The sequence below is a fragment of the Crocuta crocuta genome, unplaced genomic scaffold (genome assembly GCF_008692635.1).
Source record: "Crocuta crocuta isolate KB4526 unplaced genomic scaffold, BGI_CrCroc_1.0 scaffold216, whole genome shotgun sequence".
Classification (NCBI taxonomy): Eukaryota; Metazoa; Chordata; class Mammalia; order Carnivora; family Hyaenidae; genus Crocuta; species Crocuta crocuta.
In genome coordinates this window covers 11,530,212-11,550,683 of record NW_027531504.1, presented here as the reverse complement: position 1 = coordinate 11,550,683, position 20,472 = coordinate 11,530,212, and the positions used below count along the sequence as shown (strand labels likewise).

The window sequence follows — 20,472 nt, the reverse complement described above, 5'->3', positions numbered from 1 at the left end:
ATAGGTGCTTAACACCACTAAGGTTAGTTTTGAGATTGCTCTTCTGTGCCCCTACACATATCTTTTGTCTGCTACACATGAGAGGCAGGAATATTTTCAGAGGATACACAACTCTGACGGGCCCATTTCCCTTACAGATCTGTCCTCTCACATAGGCCAGCTATGGCCACTGGTGCAAATAGGGCTTAAAGAGCCTAACATGTTCATCTGTACAGCCTGTAACCATTTCTTTTTCTGAAGCTACTGAAAAATGAGCACTAGTTTTTATGTTTTGAGTTGCTGTATTTTGGAGAACAAAGGCACCCTGGTTTTATTTATATTGCAAGGTTACTGGGAGATAAAAATTAAAGTTACATATTTAAACACAGCTATGTGAAAACTAAAGGGTAGTACAAAATGCAAGAGAGTATTGTTAGAGATTATACTTCTTGGAAATTAGATTGTGTGTGTGTGTGTGTGTGTATAGTCCAAATCAAGATAAATACAATATATAGGCCCCAAACTTTTTCTTTTCATAAAATGAAAGTATTTTGAGTCCCATTCGAAAGACAGATTCTTATAAATGCATTATATATTAGTCCCTCAAAATATCCCCTTAAGGTTGCAATTATTATTTCCATTTCCATTCATACTGGGTTTCAATAAGCTGAACTGAGTTGTCCAGGGTATCTTGGGTAATACAATTAATTGGAAGAGGTGGGCTAGAATTAGTTCATTCCACTCACCACAACTGAATGCTTACTCTGTGGGTGACACTGTAAAACTGTGGCAGATTCAAAGACAAGTAAGGTGTGGACCTCTGCCAGTCATCATTTTGAGTTTCCTCCCATGGGAGTAGGATTTTCCCTCTGCTTTACCCACAGTTGGCAGGGAAGTTCTAAACCCAGAGCTGTACAAAGGGCTACTACATTCCTAGATAGCTAGGGATTCATTCCATGCTGACTCATTCTACTGATTCACTGTTGATTCACTCTGTCCTAGGCTCAATGATTCCTCAACCTGCCATAGGACTCAGTACGGGGCTGACTATCCTACCTGGTAATCCCTGAAACCTACAGCTTCTTGAGAAAAAAAAAACCATAAACTTATTTCTGGAATTTTTATTATGTTAGATAAAAATTTGCAATTAAAATTTTCTAGGTGAGTCTTAGGTTGCTTATCACTGATCTAGATTCTAAACTCTGAGACAGAATATAAACTTCATTTGCCTAGGATCTATTCTTCAAGAGCACACAAGTCTAGTCAAGCGTTACTTCAAATATTTATTGAATAACATGCAGTTTGATATATAAGTATGGGAAGTATTGCTTTACATATCCCTGAAGTAAAAGGCATATTATGGTCCCATAGGGTTCCCAGGAAAAGCACTCATATGATGATAAAAGATATAACATCTTTAAAAAATTCATGCATATGATTTAAAAGTGATTGAGATACAGCTATCAGTTATAAAATAGGCTAATTTGGGGCAAAGTGGGTTTTGAAAAAAAGACATATCAATCAAAGATTGCCAAGATTTATCTCTAGCTGCAACTTAAAATTGATTTTATGAAATTAACCTACTCAGCAACAATTTAAATAGCATTTTGAATTCAGCAGTATATGTCAATAGCTTTTTCTTGAGAATCTGATACAATAGATCAAGGGTAGTTTTCCTCTAATAATCACTTGGGCTTCAGAGTCTATGAAATAAGTACCAAAAGAAAGAAAAAGAAAAAGAAACCCTCTCCAGGGTTTAAAACATAGAGTGTCTTAGGCTATGAAAGACTAAAGTTAGCAAATCACATTTTTACATCTTTCTTTGTAGTGAGAACCAAAAATGACACAAAATCTATTCTGTGATAATAATATATTTCAGCTTTTCCTTTATTCCCTGAAGATCCAAATATCTGTCATTCTCATATTCTCTAGAATCTCTTCACCAAGTAAAGCTAAGAGAAATGTATGTGTCCCACTTCCCACTTTATAATATTCCTCCTGTCAATCAGCTCTAACCGTAGACCACAAGTGAGTTAACAGGAGTCTATGAAACAAATTGAGTCCTTCAGATAAGAATCAATGGGGGAAAATTTTGTAATGCAAGAATGTTTTTATGGTATTTATACACTTTCCTTATAAACTTCATTGGTAGGGTCTGAAGCCTGTAAAATTCTAGTCAGAACTGATCCAAAGTAGCAATGATTGCTTATAAAGTTATCTTCATGCTCAAGGCTGGTGTGTCCTCTTATGCCAAATCTATTAGATTATTTTGATGTAACACAATTTACAGTTTAACCATCTTAAAAATTACTATAAGTTCCAAGTTTTATTACCACTTACGTAATGAGGAAAAGCACCTAAATTGTTGAGTTGTTTAGAGGTCTAAAGAGTAATATGCTAAATCTAAACTGCCCTTGTAATTAACAAGCCAAGTAGAACAAAAGGAACATGAGCTATCACATTAATTTAAATATTCTACATTTTATACTTATAGGTAAGAGTCAGTGAAACTGATTTTCTAATCAGTAAAAATAGAGAAAAATAAGTGAAAACAAAAGCTGAATTTCTGTTAAGTTCAGTAAAATTGATAAATTTTAGGCAGAATTATCAAGGAGAAAAGAGAGAGTCATATGTTCCCAAAATCCAAAATGAAAAAAAGGGCATCCCTACAGATCCTATAAGTAGTAAAAGATAATAAAGGGATATCATGAACAACTATATGCTAATGAATTTCACAACTTGAAAGAAATAGACAAGTTCCTTGAAAAATGCGAACTATCAGAGTTTACTCAGGAAAAAATAGAGAACCTGAAGTGTCTTATATTTATTAAAGAAAAATAATTTATATTATACAATGGAGCACAAGACCTAAATCCAAGAACAAAGGCTATAAAACTGCCAGAAGAAAATACAAGAAAAAGTCTTTGTGACCTTTGGTTAGGAAAAAAAAATCTTAGATAAGATATAAAAAGCACAAACTATAAAAGAAAAAAGATAATGTTTCCCCAAATTAAATATTTTCTTTTCTAAGGACATTTTTAAGAAAATGGAAGATTAGTCAGATTGGGAGGAAATGATCAAACATAAAACTGACATGCCATATGACCCAGCAATCTCACTCATACATATTTACTTAAGACAAATGTAAACATATGGTGACACAAAAACTTGTATGCAAATAATAGTGACAGCTTTATTTATATTGCTCCCAAAGTCAAAACAACCCAAATGTTTATTAGCTGTTAATGGATAAACCAACTGTGGTATATCCATACTATGTAATACTGCTCAGCCATAAAAAGGAATAAATTATTGATGCATGCAGTGAAATAAGTTAATTTAAATAGTCTTACTTTAAGTGAAAGAAGATAGACACAAAAGACATACACAGTAAATTCCATTTATGTAAAACTTTCAAAAAGACAAAATTAGAACACAGGTCAATGATTACAGGATCTGGTTTGGAGAGAGACAGGATTGATAGTAGCAGGCAAGTTTCTGAGTTGATGGAAATGTTCTACCTCTTCACAGGTAATTACATAGGTACATACCCTTGTCAAAATTCATCAAGTTATACCCTTTAAATTGTTGAATTTTATTTTATGTTAACTATGCCCCAAAAAAGTTGACTTTAAGAAGAATAAATGTGCTATCTAAAAGTCCCTTAGATGGCCTACCATGAAATGTTAGGCTGATGACATTGAAAGTAATGTTGAGGTCTCCAAAAATATTGGAGAAATCATAATGGAAGGCCATAAAAATAAAAATGTGAGACAAAGGAAAATTACACAAGTAGAAAAGTTCCAATTGGAAAATTAAACTGGTGGGAATTTTGTCAGTAGAACAATTATAGAGGGATGCCTGGGTAGCTCAGTTGATTAAGCGTTCAACTTTGGCTCAGGTCATGATCTCACGGCTCATGAGTTTGAGCCCCACGTGGGGTCTGTGCTGACAGGTCAGAGCCTGGAGCCTGCTTCAGATTCTGTGTTTCTCTCTCTGTCCCTCCCCCACTTAAGAATAAATAAACCTTAAAAAATTTTTAATAGAGAGAAGGGATAGAAAGATTGAAAGATATAAATGGAGAAAACAAAGAAAGGATGAGAATATGAATATAAGGGATCTCAGCATTATCACACAGTGAGGTTTGCAAAGCTGCTTCTAAAGCTTTTTTCTTGCATATCGATTATGCAAGATTCCAGAAGCAGAATATTGATTCCTTGATGTGGACAGTCCTTGTGCTTTCCTGAAACAGCAGGATGCACTTTAGAAGACACACTTCTTGCCACCAGTGCCAGAGGGGGCAAAGTGTTATAAAACAATGCTTAGTAGTTTTAGAGTTGAGTGTGAGTTTGGGGGCTGTTTCAGAATTATAGGCAGGAAATGCTCACTGAAGGGCAAGCTCCAAATTCCACCTGCCTGTGTAGAAGGATTGGAGGAATGAAATGCTTCAGTAAAAATTAAAAATGTTCAGAAATGGAAATAAGCCATTTCAAGATAGAATGTGGTGAAGGAAATGGTACAATGGAAGACATCAAAGAGTCTAAAAAGGAAAACAAGAGAATATTTTGTAAAACTATTTCAAAGGAGGTCTATATTTCCAAAATAAAAGTAATTGGTTTTGAGGATGAGCTCATCAAAAAGATCCTTAACTAGCTTCTGGAAATAGAAACCTCAAGACGAAACAGAGAAGTCATGAAGAACATCTCACTAACCAGGCAGCCTGGGAAAGATGGTGTGAACTCTCAGGACAGAGGTGAGAGAAGAATGAGAAGGAACGTGAATGGGTAGAGCTGTAGGGTAGGAATGTTTGCAGTGGGGGAAGCGAGGGAGGCGATAACATTTAATCTAATAACCACAGTAAAAGATTTTTGAAACAATTTGTCACAAATAATAGGTGGTAGTTTGAAGTGGAGGAGGGGGATGGAAGAGAGTTAGGCCATTATAGCTGTAAAGAAAGAGCCCATAAATTCAAATTCTTTACTATGGCACATAAACTTCATGATCTGTCCTGCCCAATGTTCACGGCTCTTCTTTTTCTCCCCACCTCTATGCATTGTGTTTATCTCTTCCCATAAGCCATTTTGACCTTTGCCTTGAATACGTTTCTCTCTCAAATGTCACCTTTTTGAAAAAAAAATTTTTCGAGATGTAGTCTCACTCCCAACCAAGTTATTTTAAGTAGCTTGCCCGATAAATATCATAATATAATAAACATCACCTCTATTGTGCATGTATTATGTTCTGAAACGGTAGCAGTTATCTTATACATGTTATGCCTAATCCTCATAAAAACCAATAATCTTTACAATAATCTTTAAAGATAAGCAATCTGGGACACAAGGAGCTTTTGTAAGTGCCTGAGGTCACACACCTGGTAACTGTTGAGATTTGAGCCCAGATCTGTCGGGCTCTAGAGAACATTCTTTTCCCTTTCACTCGGCTCCATTTTGCACTTGTCTTACGTGGAGTAATTATTTTTTACATGTCTGTATCCCTTACCAGACTGTGAGTTCTTCCACGCTGGGATATGACTACTCATTTTCATTTCTCCAACACCAAATACAGACAGTGCCTACTCAATGTTTAAATGTTTAATAATATATGAATGAAAGAATGAATGAAAATGTGAATGAATAACTGAGAATTTCCATGGTGAACATAAAAACAAAGCAGAGGATGTCAGTCATGTAATTTAAATATAATGATATTAAACCTTAAAAATCAAATTCAGTGTTTAACTCTTGAAAATTTAATTTTAAAATAGAACATACAAATGCATTATTTATCAAAATTCAAGACAGTCTAAACAACTTTTAATAAATATATGATGCCAGTATGACTTTTTTGACTGAAACCTTGGCGGAAAACTTCTCCTGCTGTATCTGCGACTATGTTTGAACTTTACTGTAAGTGTGTGATTGATTCTGAAGAGGATTGCTTGGCATATTGACATGATATTTCTACTTTATGAAAATTCCAATCACTTACATAGATCCAAATAACAGGAGAAAAGAAGTGAATCACTGGGGCAATAAATCTGCAATTTGGGAAAATATATCAACATGATTTATCCCTATGAACTAGCCTAATTCTTCTATGTGGAAAGAGGCTAGGCTTTTTCAAATAAGCAGCAAACAATAGTATGTAATAGGTTGTATTATTGTTTATAATATCTACCTCCCCTCTCCCTATTTTCCCTCTTTCAACCCATTGCTCTCCTCTTTGTAGTTATTGTATATTTTCTTGCCTTTTTGACATCATGTTTAGCCATTAGACTTGCTCTGGCCAGTGGCCTGTTGGAAGATACAGATGTTTGCCACATCTGAGAAGAAGTAGAAGCAGATATCACTCATCTCCACCAGATTTCTGGCTCCTCTCTCATTGCTATGAAAATGCATGTCCCATAAAGGGTCTGAAATAAGAAGACACATGGAGCTGAGCCAAACAAAGCCATAGCATCTTCAGTTGACCCAGAAATACTGACCATGTATCTTAAGCAGGGAATACATGTTTTTGTGAACCTCTGAGATTTGGGGGATGTTTGTTACAGCAGCAAAGCTAACTAATAGATAAGAATTTAATGGAAATGGAAAAACCATATTGTCATATTGGTTACAAAAGTGGGAAGAATAGCCTTCTCCCCAGGGTTGCATAGAATTTTACCCTTGGGTCCCAAAGAAGGACTGCCTGTACCCAAAATCTCAAAAAAAACCCAAACAAACCCACAAAGCCCTTCTATCAGGACTTTATGCCAATTCAAAGAGACACTGGCTTTCAGCTCCTTTCTTGTTCTTAAATAACAAAGCTCAATGAACAAAACCAAAACAAATAACCATAAACCTCCTTCTTCACCACTTGCCAGAAAATACCAAAGCATATCAATTTATGTAAGAAGAAAAAAGAAGTGGTCACCAGCCCACTAGTCCTACAAATAGCCAAATTCTGAAAACCATCCAGATACAATAGGACATCCTGCTCTATCCTTTTTTTTTTTTAATAGATGAAGAAACTGAATTCAGAGTAATAACCATAAGTTTCCAAGGTCACTGCTTTAGGCTGAATTGTGTTATACTGAAATTCATCTGTTGTAGCCTTAACCTTGGGTACCTCAGAATGTGATTGTATAGAGATAGGGCATTTAAAGAGATGATTATGCTGAAGTGAGGCTGTTAGGATAGGCCCTAATCCAATCTGACTGGTATCCTTTAAGAGAATTTAGACACACAAAGAGATACCTGAGAAAAACAGATGAAGACACAGAAAGAAGGCAACCATCTACAAGCCAAGGAGAGAGGCCTCAGAAGAAATCAAAGCCACTGACTGACACCTTATTCTTGGACCTCTAGCTTCCAAAACTGTGAGAAAATAAATTTCTGTTAATTTTTTTAATAGTTTTTGTTTATTTTTGAAACAAAGAAAGACAGAGCATGAGCAGGGGAGAGGCAGAGAGAGAGGGAGACACAGAATCTGAAACAGGCTCCAGGCTCTGAGCTGCCTACACAGAACCTGATGTGGGGCTCAAACTCACAAACCGCGAGATCATGACCTGAGCTGAAGTCAGACGCTTAACCAACTGAGCCACCCACGTGCCCAAAATTTCTGTTGTTTTAGCCACTCAGTCTGTAGTATTTTGTTATGCCAGCCCTAGTAAATTAATACAATCACAGAGTTAATAAGAAGCTGAGTACATTTCAAATTTGATCTGGAAAACTCCAAACTTTTGCTCCTTGCACACTGTTAATTTCCTGCCTTCTCCTAACCACCATTAATTTATTACTTGTGTATGCCTATAGACAGATAGGAGTCAACTAATAATAATAGGTAAATCACCCCTAATTGAGCTTTTACTACATGTTTCTGTGTGAAGAGCTTTGCATGCAAACAGGCTGGATCACATTCTTGGAAGCAAGTAATCTATGTTAAGAGAGGCCAGCTGTGTTTCCAAGTCCTACTCACCAATCCAGACTCAGTGGAGAACTGAACTCCCCTTCTTTTCAGAAAGATTCATACTCTACTCTAATGTAGATTATCTTTGAAGATTTCCTATGGAGTCTTTGTTTACTTCTATGATGATTCTTATGAAATTTTTAAATTGTTTCTGTTTATCCCCATATTGGATACTAATTTCTGATAGCAAAGACTGTTTTCATTTCTTTATTATCATGACTTTGCATAGTATTTGGCACATCCCAAGCACTATGTTTTTTGTTTTTCTTGAACTGAGGATTTATGTTCATTTATTACCATTTCTTACCGAAGAAAACTGACTTGATAATAGAAGATCTAACTGACTTCAAATAATTCTTTATGACATGTATCATCTTAAAATAAGCAAAAATCTTTTATTTGCTTGAAAGAAACAGGTCCACCTTAATGGGTCCCAAACTTTTTAAGCAATTTGGGGGAAAGATTTTGCAGAATACCAAACATTATAAGTCAGATAACAATGACCTTATTTTTATCATCTTTGCTGCCTATGTGGATTTTTGTTACACCATTTTTAAAATTTTTGTTTTAAAACATATCATCAGTACTCTTAGTTGGGAAGAAAGGAATAGGAATGGTAGATTTTTTAAAAAAATTTTTCAATGGCCAAGGCAGCTTAACACATAGTTATCCTACTATGATAAAATGAGAAAAATTTGATGAATGAATGATTGGAGGTAAATATCAGATATTCCTTGCTTCTCCTTAGGTACCATAATTCTCTCTAATAATCACCTCATTTCTTTACTTTTCTTCACAGATCTTTTTAAGTAAATTACCACCTTCACTGTTCCCACATAACTACCTCCAATTTAGTGTTTTCTCCACTCCAGAAAGACTTCCAATCGTAACTATGGCACTAGCATCTTTCATCCAGACCACCAAAAACTCCATGTTTTCCAATGTTCACCCAATCCAATTAATAACTCCTATCTTTTTCAACTTTCAATGACTTTTCATACAGTTTACCAATCTGCCTTTCTTGGAACACCTCCTCTCATAGGCTTCTATAATAGCCTTGTCCCTTCTGCTTGCAGGTAATAGGGACATAACTCAAACCAACTTGTTTAAACACAGAAGGAATTTATTGGCTCTTTTATCCAAGAAGTTAAAGGAATAATCCTAGTTTAAGGCACCATTGGATCTAGAAGTTCAAACAATATTATCAGAAATCTGTTTATTTTCCTCTATCTCTCACCTTACATTTCCTCCGTTATCTTGCTTGTTAAGCAAGTTCACCTCACATGGCAACAAAAGAAGTCTATTGGCAGTTCTACACCTGTGTCAATCATCCTTCTCATTACCAGTCTTAATTGGGGGGAGAGGGGTGCACATGCTTCTTTCCTGTGAATATTAACACAAGTTATGGGAAAACTTCAACTAAGTAAGCCTGGTGCCATTTCCAACCGAAAATTGATGAGGATGGGCAAATGTGTTAGGTGAGAATCAACTCCACTGAGCTGCATGGATTGAGATGCAGGGGAAAATGATCAATCTGGGGGGGAAAATGTTCCATAGCTTCTATAACATCTCTACTTTTATTTTTATCTTTTCTTATTTCACTCTTTCTCTTATTTTTCTTCTTATGTTTCTGCCTGTTCTTTCTCAATCTCCTTTGTTGGCTTTACCTTCAGTGTCCAACTCTAAGCTTTGTTGTGAGTCCTCTTTTTTTCTCTATTCATCCTCTCTTCCTAGCTATTGATCAAAATTCTTCTAGATCTGAAACTTAAATTTATTTGTGAAGCTGATGACTCTTCAAATTTATGTCTCTAGAAGCAATCTCTTCTCTGGGCAACAAATACAGGCTTCTAACTGTTTACCTGAAATTTCCACATATTTATCTATATGCATCTTAAAATGGTACACTTGTATTTTTTCCCCATAAAACTTATTATTTTCACCGGTCTTCAACATCTCGTTAAATGCCACCGGCATCCATCAGCTGTTCAGTCTAAAACTGTAGGAAACACCCATGTCTTCTATCTTTCCATCAATTCTCATATCCAATTCATCAGGAAATCACACCATGCATAGATCTAAAATGTATCTGGATCCATTCATCTCTAAGCCAACCAAATTTCTCACTTAGACAATAGCAGTAGCCTACTAAATTAAACTTTCTTCTTGCTTCTGACTCCTCCTCCTCTGTAAGCCAGTTTTCTACTGAGAAGTTTGAGTGAACTTTTTGGAATCCCTTACCATATCTCATTAAACTTTCCATCTCCTTCACTATACCAGAGCCATGGTGGTCTCCTTTCTGTTCTTCCAGTAGGCTAAGTCATTTTCTGCCTCAAAATATTTGCAATTTCTGTCCCCTGGCTGGAATGTTCTTCCCCTGGCTCTTTGATTATTTCAGTTCTTAGCTTAAATAGCATCTCTGTAGAGGGACCTCCTTTTACCACTTTGTCTAATTTACTTTCTTCTTAATTCTCTTAATTCATCACTCTCTGGAAAGATTATAAGCTCCATGAGCATATTGACCTTGTCTATTTTGTAAATCATTAAGTTGCCAGAGCCTAGGACACTGCTTAGGCTTTCAGAATCTATTTGAATAAAGATCTGCACTCATTTCCTTCATGGAATTTATTACAGTTTCTTTCTTGCTAACTTTTTTGTTGTTATTCAATGACTATCTTCTCCACTAGAATGTAATCTTCATTAAGACTACGTACAGTACTTGCTGTGTCTTCAATCCTTTGTACTTAGCAGGCACTAACTGAATCAATGCTTATTAGTGATTGTTTCCTGAACTTAAGCAGAGACCATCATTAATAAAGCATTTACCTTGACCCTCCCCCAAAAAGAAGAAATTATACTAATTATTATTTGAAAGGACTACCTATGTCTTGGCCAATATTTTCCATTTTGAAATAGTGATTAGAAGTGTTAATCATAAGTAGAAACTGGTTAGGTACAAATTCTGTAAAAGGGCATACAGGGCCTTTGTAACCACATTCTTGCCTTCTTAGTCTCTACACTCCTACAGACTCCCTATATATTCAAGAAATACCAGTCTGTCATTATTCCTGTATCTCTCCATCTCAATGCCATTTTGAATTTTGTTCTTTCCATTCTTGTAGTGTCATTCCTCTCCTTTCCTTACCTAATGAATTCCTATTTACCTTAAGCATACATGTTCATTCTCTGGAAACTCCTGCAATTTTTTGTTCTTACTTTCCTTGTATTCACAATATTTTTACATATTCTTTCTTTTAATTTTGACGTTTATTTATTATTGAGGGACAGAGAGACAGAGCATGAGAGGGGAAGGGCAGAGAGAGAGGGAGACACAGAATCTGAAGCAGGCTCCAGGCTCTGAGCTGTCGGCACAGAGTCCGACGCAGAGCTCAAACTCACAAACCGTGAGATCATGACCTGAGCCGAGGTCGGACAGTTAACTGGCTGAGCCACCCAGGTACCCCTATTTTTACGTATTCTTATGATAACACTTATTAAATTGTATTTATGTACACATACATATACATGAATTTGTGTGTGTATCTGTGTGTATATATCTTGTCCTTTAATTTCTGTTATCTTTCTCACCTCTGAGAACATCAATAACTACTGTGTCACTGGCATGTAGCTGTTACCAACAAACGTAGATGAAAACAGAATTAATGCAGCTGTCAAATCTTATCCAAACTGGGACAGTGATATTTATTGTACTCAACCATTGGGAGAGGCAAAAATAGCATCAGTTTATATTTTTATGTCATTTCTAATTTTACATCCAAACACTTCCACAGCAATTCTTTCATTTAAACCTCATAACATCTATAATAATAAATCATTACCATATTATATTGAAGCAAAGGCAGACTAAGTCATTGATCTACAGTCAATTACAACTAATAATTGGCATTAAAGAAAAATACTTTTGTCTCTGAACTCTGAGCTACATACTCTTCGAACTGCACTGAGCATTCATTTTCAACCTTGGTTTAGGACAGAATTGTTAGCATTTGTACTGCTATTACAGTGCTACTAAAAATGACAACTGGTTGCCAAACAGGAAAAATAAAATTAATTTTGAATAGTAACCAAAGAAACAAGCAGCCTTTTTTCTTATTAACTTAATACTAAAGTAATACTTTTTGAAGACAGTGTGGTAAAGTATCTCTTTTTTTTATTGGTAGCAATAAAAATTGATTTAAAAATATCCTTTAGAAAGGAATTGACTATATTTTGTAAGAACCTTAAACTATTTAAACATCCCCATAAATCCACTTCTTGGAATATATATAATGAAAATAAGAGGAGACGTAGTTTTATGTACAACTTTTATCGTAGATAATATAGCATTGTTTATAACAGTAGTAGAAATTGAAACAATCTAAGTATACAACAAGGAATGACTAAGTGATTTGAATGTGAGGGAGTGTTATGATGGCAAAATTACATTTACAAATCAATTTTAGTAACAAGAAAAATCCTTATCTTATAATATTAATTTCAATATGATATAGAAATGTTTTTATAATCTCATACTTGTAGAAATACTCATAGAAATAAAATTTAAAATAGATTAAAAATGCAAGTAACATTTTTCGTTGTTGGGGCAAAGGCGATTTTAAGCTATTTATTTGTGTAATAGAAAAAGGAAAGTAAAAAACAGTTTTAACCTTTTTCAATATATCATAAGCTCAAAAACACCACAGCAGCATACCCACTACAGCTGACAAGGTTTGATAATAAAGAAAATTTTAACCTCCCTATTGTCTAAGAAATTTGATTGCTTATTGAAACATGGTCATTTCCATGGGAGAAAGAAGGGTCAGATCATGGAACTAGCAGGGAAAGTCAGGGTTGTTACCGAGACATAGGAGACATGAGACCATGGAAAAACAGATAAGAAAGTGACTGTCAAGCTGCAGAATAAAACAAGCACCCGTTTCCCCAAGTACATTGGATGATATTCACAACAAAATTGTCCACCTGGATTATACAGACTCCTGTACCTTTTCTCCTATCACATTTATGCCTTCTCCAATTTTTATTGGTGTTCATATTAAACCTCCTATATTTTCTATCTAGTGACCAAGTAATGTGATCTTTGTAACTTCTCAGTGCCTAAAATGGTTAGTGCTTATCACACAGTAAGCTCTTGAGAGTTTACGGAATTGAATTAGAGAAGCACTCCAGTAGGGTTTCAAAGCAAGGGAGACTGAGGATGACATCAGATTTTTAGGAAGGTGGATGTGGTAGTGATACACAAAACAGTTCAAGTTCTGAGAAGCTGAATTTAGGAAACGTAGATGAATCGTGGCTACAGTATTTAAGGTACGAAGAGTCCTTTCAGGATGGGCTGTAGGACTAAACTCAGGCAAAAGTGATAACCAACAAATTTAGCAACATGTGCAACATGGATATAGACCAGCAAGAAGGGAAGCTGGCTGAGCGGGAGTCCTGGAGGGTCCCTGATGGAGGGTTAGGTGTGAACTCGGAAACTGCTGGATCATGCAAGGTTGTTGGGGGGCCCAAGAGAAAGGATAAGTGATGCGGTGGAAGTGAGTATTTAGGGGCTTAAGGGCAGGGTAGAGGGAAATATTTCAACATTTCAAAGTCAGTACAGCCATTCAAGTGCACACCACCTGAGGTGTGCCTTGGATAGAAAGGAAAATTATAAGGAGCATTTGGGAAGAATGATTTAAAAGGACTTAGAAAACAGTGATGTGAAAAACAGAAATATTAAAGAAGTTTCTAGCATATATTGGGGAAAATACTGTTCCTTTTAACAAAAAGGAGGAACGGAGCCAGTATTGATAGTAAAAGTAGGATCGTTCTAGATGTGTTTAAGTTTGAAATGATAGTAGGACATCGAAGTGGGACTAATCAAAGGAGGAGATATATGGCTTAAAGGGGGGACTAGCATTTGAGCATGCTAAAATGGAGAATTACTTCCACCCGCAGGTGCTGACTGGGGAAGCTGAGGGAGGGGAACCTACTGGGGTCTGCAAAAAGAAGAAGAAGAGAGATCTTAGCAGATTGCAACAGGGAATGCTCAAGTTAGGGGCATTTGAAGAGTTGTTTTCTTGTTTTTCTGACTTTTCCATATATTCTGCAATAGTCTTGGCATTGCTTTTATAAATGGGAGAAATATTTACTTTTAAATCTGATTTTATTTTCACCATAAAAATTATCTAAAGCAGTATAACCTCAAAGTGTGATCTAAATCACAGTGCTAGCTAATTCAAATTATTATTATTATTATTATTTTGATTCCAGGCCTAATGAATCAGCATCTCAGTGGATGGCACCAAGGAATCTGAATTTTCAACAAACTTCCCAAGAGATTCTTATGCACACTGAAGAACCAATGACCCAGAGCACAGCCACACAGCATCTAGGTATGCTTCCTTATCTCTCTCGGCATTGATGCTAATCAGTCTGCATTGCTCCCATCTGGCCCTTGGGGCCTGGCTCAGCTTCACTGAGCACAGAGCTTTCTTGAACTCCCAAATTCTTTTTAGAATTCCTGCCGGAGAGAGATTACTCAGTAAACCATCTTGGTTAATGTGTTCCAGGTAGACTTAGATAAATCAATTGGCCCATTAAAATCTTTTGCCCTCTTTAAGGGATAGAATTTTAAGTTATTCTCTCTTTTTTTAAATGTTCATTTATTTATTTTTGAGAGAGAGAGAGAGGGAGGGAAAGGGAGACACAGAATCCAAAGCAAGCTCCAGGCTCTGAGCTGTCAGCACAGAGCCTGACACAAGGCTGGAACCCACAAACAATGAGATCATGACCTGAGCCTAAGTCAGAGGCTGAACTGACTGAGCCACCCAGGCGTCCCTTGAATTTAAAGTTATTCTCTTGACCTGTTATCCTTTGTCTTAAGTCTCATTTTGGTACCAACTGAATCCTCTGCTCTTTGAATTATCTGTTAATACTGATTAAAAGAAGTGCCAAAACAAGCCTGGCATACAGAAACATGCATCATTGCAAATAATGAAATGACCTTGCAGTGGATCAGGTCTGCCTGCCTTTGAAGAAAATAATGAACAATCAGTGTTTAATGACCTCATTTACACACACACACACACACACACACACACACACACACACACTGCATATAGCCTTTGTCCAGGACCTCATCCTAACCTAGAGGGGGAAAAAACTGTAAAAGATAATAAGAACTTTTCTTTCTAACCATAAATCATTACAAGCAATATCATTCTTGCTTGGGAATAAAAAAGATTTAAATTCAAAATTTCTGAGAGGGTCATTCATTAAAATATGTAAAAATCACTCTTACTGGGAAAAAGCATTTTAAAAAGCTCAGGTTTCCTTTTTGCTCCATTCAAATGTAGATATTCTCTTGAAGATTAAAACACTTTTTGAAATTGTATAGTTGAGAACTAAAGGGCGATATTGAAATCACACCTTGAGCTATGCTTGCGAATAGTTGTAAGGGTTATTTCCTCACATCAGTGCCCTCCAGCAAGATCAGAGACAAGGTTATATATTCCCAAATGGAACCAGTTAGCTGTTGTATCCAGTGTGTGGTACTAATGAAGCTGAGGTCAGGGTTCAGTTCCAAAACAAGCTGGTTAGCGTGACAAGAGTGGTGGCCTCCCAACCTGGCTGTGCAAAGCATTAGTCACCTACCGATTTTTTTTTCTGAATTTTTGTTTGTATTATAAGTTTCTGGGCCTTATTCCAGGCCGACTAAATCAAAATTTCTGGGAGTGGGGCAAGGAACCTATACTTTTACAGAAATACCCATGTAATCCTTATAGAGTCAGGATTTTGAAATTAATAAGCCCAGAAGAGCCAGCCCGAGCAAGAAATAAGCCAGCGTGACTACATGGTGTTGTTTGAAACTCAAAGCTGCAAATTCTAAAACTGTATCAGTTGAGAACCCTCAGAACTTCCAGAGAGTTTTTCCCTTTGCGCCCACGGATAGGATTTCTCTGGAGAAACCAAGAAGACATGAAAATGTCAAGTCTTAAGGGCGCCTGGGTGGCTCAGTCGGTTAAGCGTCTGACTTCAGCTCAGGTCATCATCTCGCAGTTCCTGGGTTTGAGCCCTCCGTAGGGCTCTGTGCTGACAGCTGGCTCAGAGCCTGGAGTCTGTCTTAGGATTCTATTATCTCCCTCTCTCTGACCCTCCCCGGCTCATGCTCGCTCGCTCTCGCGCACTCTCTCTCTCTCTCTCTCTCAAAAATAAAAGGAATAAAAATTTAAAAATATTAAAAAAAAAGAAAATTTCAAGTTAATGACAAATAGCAGGACTGGCATTTTCTTATGTACACTTCAGTGAGCTTTTCAATGCCGACTGACAAAACTCTCCTTTCCTCATACAACCTAAGACACACAGAAGAGACCTTCCTCCCACCCCTCCACCCCGTCTTGTTCTGGGAAATGGACACTGACTGCAAATTCACTTCTCTGAGATAGCCTGCGCTGAGGCCACTGATCATTTCCCCGAAACATCCCCCAGATAACACTTCTGGAGGAATGAAAAAGAAAGATATCTCTTCTGGAGAATTTGGAAGGCTTTCCATGGCTGGGGTATTTCCAAAACATAACAATATCTCCCTGGCTAAGACCAGAACAAACCAGGGTGGTGCTGAGGCTTTGTGAAACCAAACCGAACGACAGATCTACGTCTCTGTAGAGAAGCTGTGTTAGAACAGAGAAGAGAGGCTCAATCGTGTGCACAGTAGGACAATAGCACGTAGGCTACATGAAAAGCCAGAAAAACTGGTAAATGGAGTAGAAAACAAAACACCAGTAAAATAAAAGAAGTTTTTACTTTCTGGCCATCTGTGCTAAGGAAAAGTATATATATTCTAACTATATTTGTTATATATTTTGAGTCAAATAGATAACAAAAAGATGAAGAGACCCAATTTATCTTAAGGCGCATAATAAAATTCAACTCTTTTTTTGCTGGTTTTAAGGCAGCTTTCTTTTTTTCAGTTTAGATTTGGAAAAGCTCGATTTTAAAAGGTTCCTCCCACCTCTGAAGCTGGTATTAACCTCCTTTCTGTGAGAAATATGAGAAATCAGATGTGTAAACTCCTCACCAGCAAAACCTTCAGACCTAACCCAACTGGCTCAGCAAATACTTTCTTAGATGCAAATAACACCACCCATTTCCACTGTCATCTAGCACCCTAAATCCAAAGCCAATGAGATCTGCCTTTGCAATTTGGCAACTGCAATCGACATTTATCCACCATCCCGTCTGTTACATATTTTGATACTTATAAAAAAAAAAAAGAAAGACTTTTTCTCAATGCCTCCTGTTTAAATATGCTTGAGAGCTGGAATGGGCTTGGGGGAGAGAGCTGGCACACAGCATTACACACTTCGAAGGTCACCAGGCACCTAAGCTTCTCAAGAATCAATACTGTTTTTTTAATTTAAAAAAAATTTTAAGTGTATTTATTTATTTTCGGCGAGGGGGGAGAGGGGTAGGAGCAGAGAGAGAGAATACCAAGCAGGCTTCACACCCAGCACAGAGCCTGACATAGGGCTTGAACCCATGAACTATGAGATCACGACACCAGCCAAAATCAAGACTCCATTGTCTAACTGATACTTTCAGGCACCTCAGGATTCAATGCTTTTAATTCAATGTCCTTCTCTAAAGAATCTTAACATTAAAGGAGCCTCTACTCTGTTATTAGAGCAAAATGATGCATAAAATCATCTTTCCCGTATTCAGCAGGGTCCTTGACATGTCGGGCTACAAAAAGAGAAGCTTGATTGCTGTCATTTCCACACAGCCAAATGGGCTCACAAAAATGGAGGAAGCTGTGGGTAGATGAAAGTCCTGCCTATAAGGTGGATGTTCCTGCAGCGCATTGTGGTTGTATGATGTGTACCCAAAGGATAAAGAATTTGGGTGTGAAGTGGTGGGGCAAGAGTTGCAAATTAAATAAGCCATGCTTTGGAGGCTGTTTCCTTTAGTGTGCTGCAGGAACATGCCTGTGGCTCCAGGGAACTGTGTGACTAAGTCCAAACAAAGCACTCATGCCTCGTGTTAAATGTAGCAGAGGAGAGGTTATTAAATATTTCTCGGCAATTAATTACCTTAGATAGGTGCTTTTTTCACAGCTTTGGTTTCAGGTATGTGGGAAGGTTGAAAATATTTAATTGCACCTAATTTGTTGCTGTCGTTTAGTCATCCACCTAAGCATTGTGCTGAAGTCTGTAATCTGTGTGAAGAATTTGTAAGGGGGCTTCATTTTAACACCTCCAAAGGATGGGATTTTTTTTTTTACTTTTGTGCAATAATCATACCTGATCTTTGATCTGTCTTTGAAATTAAGACAATTATGAAAACCTGCCAAACATGTAATGGGTTAAACACAATTTGGAAAGAAAATCTTTCTTACTGCTTCTGCAGTCTTTTCTTAATTCGATCCAGCCATTTTCCTCATGTCCACCAACTTGGCCCAGCTCCTTAGAGAAATTCCTTCCCAGAAAGAAGCTAAAAGAGAGATAAAAGGGAAGCATCCTTTCACATCTGGCCTTTTTGGATATATTCTGGTGGCCACTCTTTTATCATCAATCACCCAAGATCTGATTATTCCTCCAAATCTTGTTGGCTTCCTGTTTTCTAGACCTCTTAGTTAACCAGTGCTTTCAAGCAATTTCACCTGCTGACTTCAAGGTAGTGTTCTCCTCAGATCCTCTCTACTTTTCTTCATAACACTTGGCAATATCTAAAACCATATTACTTATTTATTTGATGACAACTATTTTTCATTCATCTTCTCTCATTAGAAACCCCATGAGAGAACAGAGCTTGTTCACTGTTAAATGTCCATGTTTATTCCAGGATCTAACAGAGTTTGTGCTCAATAAGTATTGGATGGATGGATGGATGGATGGATGGATGGATGGATGGATGGATGGGAAGCTGACTTTTTCTAGGTTCTATTCTGGACTGGTTCACATCCCTGATCAACCGTAATAGCATACCCTTCATTTAACTCAAACTATATGATATTTTTTAGGCTCTTGCCAAAGTTTTTATGTATACAATTCATGACCCCCCCCCAAAAAAAAAATAGAGAGGGGGAAGGTTAAAGAATTTACAATCTGTTAAAGCCCAAGATGAAAGTAATATGAGAATAACATCTGAATGATAGTTGACTAGAAAAGGGCATCAATATGACAGCTAATGAGACTGGCTCAGGACCATGAGTTTGGGGAGAGGAGACTAAGCATCAGAACTGTCTCTGGTGCCTTTGCCTTAGAGATGACAGATAGAAAATAAGTCATTGTTTTCCCAATCAAACTGAATCAATATCTTTCACTCAGTGGCACATCCAGGCCAAAATCCATAAATAAGAACAACAGTAAACATTTTAAGCCAAAAGTTTTAACTAGATATAAGCAAATATAAAGAGATGATAAAGGGCTCTTTCAGCCAGCGTAAGATTTCGTTTAATCTTCATAAGAAAACAATCAACAAAACAATGCCCAATTTTATAAGGGAAATAAAGTTCATATGGGCTTATTAACCTATTCTAGGTCACACAGTAATAAAAATGAGAGTCAAACTCAGATAAGTGCTCTTTTTTACTATACCAGGAAAGGAAATGCATATCATTTTTCCTTTAATTCTGGCTGATTGGTAACAATAACTTTAAGACCAGTGTTGAGAAGCACTCTGAGATAACACCTGGATCTGTGACAACAGCTGGTGAGGTTGGCCATGTCTGTTATGAGAATGGCAGCAAAGACTAGCAGCACCCATGCACTTAGCCATTTTTGCACATGTTGCTTCATTGTAAGAGCTTCCAAACAGTGTTTCTAAGGTGTCTGGTAATGTGGGGGAGAAATTTACTATAGGAAGAATGACTAATAGGCTTGGTATAGGCAGTAAGCCTGATGAGATATTTCTTTCATTTAAATAGACAAATTTATGCTTTATGGGGCAAGTAGTGGAAACTCTGGCTGGGTATAAAATGATGAATTTATTTTAAATTTCCTTCATTTTTATGAATTATAAAGGAGTACATACAAATACAACAAATAAAATGTTACAAAGATTATAAAGAGTTTAAATAATCTTCTTCCACTTCACCAATCTCTCCCAGTCCCACTTTTTTAAAAAATTTTTTTAATGTTTTATTTATTTCTAGGAGAGAGAGAGAGAGACAGCATGAGCAGGGGAGGGTCATAGAGAGAGGGAGTCACAGACTCTGAAACAGGCTCCAGGCTCTGAGCTGGCAGTCAGCACAGAGCCCGACGCGGGGCTCGAACCCACGAACTGGGGGATCATGACCTAAGCGAAAGTCGGACACTTAACCGACTAAGCCACCCAGGCGCCCCTCTCCCGGTCCCACTTTAACAAACTGGTGCATTTCTTCCCCACCCACACACAACCAGCATGTAAGCCAGACAAAAAATATCTGTAACCTTTATTCTTAATACTTTGCAACTACAGGACTCCTCCAATCTCTTCTGACTGTAATGTGTTATGCATGCTCAGCCAGATTTGTCATCTCACATTTTTAATCAGAAGCTGTCTGTTGCACTA

The 20,472-nt window shown here is 37.0% G+C and overlaps 1 long non-coding RNA gene across 2 annotated transcripts in view; it reads left to right on the top strand.

Moving 5' to 3' along the window:
• LOC144238443 (uncharacterized) overlaps positions 1-14,457 on the top strand; it is a 261,342-nt gene extending 246,885 nt beyond the window's left edge. For both annotated transcript variants that reach the window (XR_013337120.1, XR_013337119.1), the window contains one exon: positions 14,194-14,457. This is a non-coding gene — a long non-coding RNA (uncharacterized LOC144238443). The remainder of the gene's footprint in view (positions 1-14,193) is intronic.
• The last annotated feature ends 6,015 nt before the right edge of the window (positions 14,458-20,472 follow it).